Consider the following 1,066-nt stretch of genomic DNA (forward strand, 5'->3'; position numbering starts at 1 on the left):
TATAATATTTCTTTTATATATAAAATAATTTCTTTAAAATTATTTTAAAAGTTGTGCAGTGCCTTGCAGAAACTCAGTGTTGTGTCAGCTGGCAGCATGAACGTTTCAGGCTTCTGCTGTTAGTGCTGCAGATAATATCAGCTGTAGCAAAGCTCTTCCTACACTGTTGTAACAACAGCCCTTGATCAAAGGGCATTGAGAGGTTAAAAAAAAATGGGTGTGGTAACAAAACCATCCTTGGCCTGTATAAGATTTGGGTATCTGAAGTTCAGAGAACAGGGCTTGATTTTATTTTATTTCTTTATTTTACAAGGGAGGTGAATGCAACTGTGGGAAAAGGGCTAAGGAACCTTAGGAGGAATCAAGGAGATTTATTGACCAAACACTGAAACTTAAACGTTTGCTGCACTGTACAGTTGTAATAAGCAAAGAGAAGAATGTTAGAATGACAGTTACATTTACCATTCTGTTAGAAATCTCTTTTCAGTTGCTTTAGTACTTACCTCTGGCTGAACGTGTACCTATTCTGCCTACCCCTTATCAGATATTCATTTGACTGATAAATGGGTGCTTATCAGCTGCTACTTTGCTCCACTGAAATACGTATATCTGAATACGTGTCGTAGAATTTTACATTTATGAAAGCAGTGTAGGGTGCATTCCCCCCCCCCCATGAAGGGGAATTTTTATCAACTGTACTTGCCTTATGTTTTACAGATACTCTTTGTGTTAAGCAGAATATTGATTATTCAGGGTATTTATCTAGCGTAAAATGAAGTTTGATTATTCAGGGGTTTTACTTAGTGTAAAAGGAAGTCTGTGTTGTAAGAATTTTTGTTCTTTAAAGATTAACAGTCGTCATGTTTGCTAAAGGGAATATAGTCTGTGCAGTGTCATTCTGCAGTAAGGTCCGTTGTCTGCCTTAAGATGTAAATGAACAAATGCGAGGCAACAGTTGCTTGTTACAAGCTTTTATGGCTATGTTTAGTTTTCTGAATAGTTGTATAGAATATCCTGTATAGTGTTTAAGAAAGCATGCTATTTGCCAGATAGTGTGATTTCATAT

Source organism: Aptenodytes forsteri, unplaced genomic scaffold, assembly GCF_000699145.1.
Source record: "Aptenodytes forsteri isolate BGI_AS27 unplaced genomic scaffold, ASM69914v1 Scaffold255, whole genome shotgun sequence".
NCBI classification, from domain to species: domain Eukaryota; kingdom Metazoa; phylum Chordata; class Aves; order Sphenisciformes; family Spheniscidae; genus Aptenodytes; species Aptenodytes forsteri.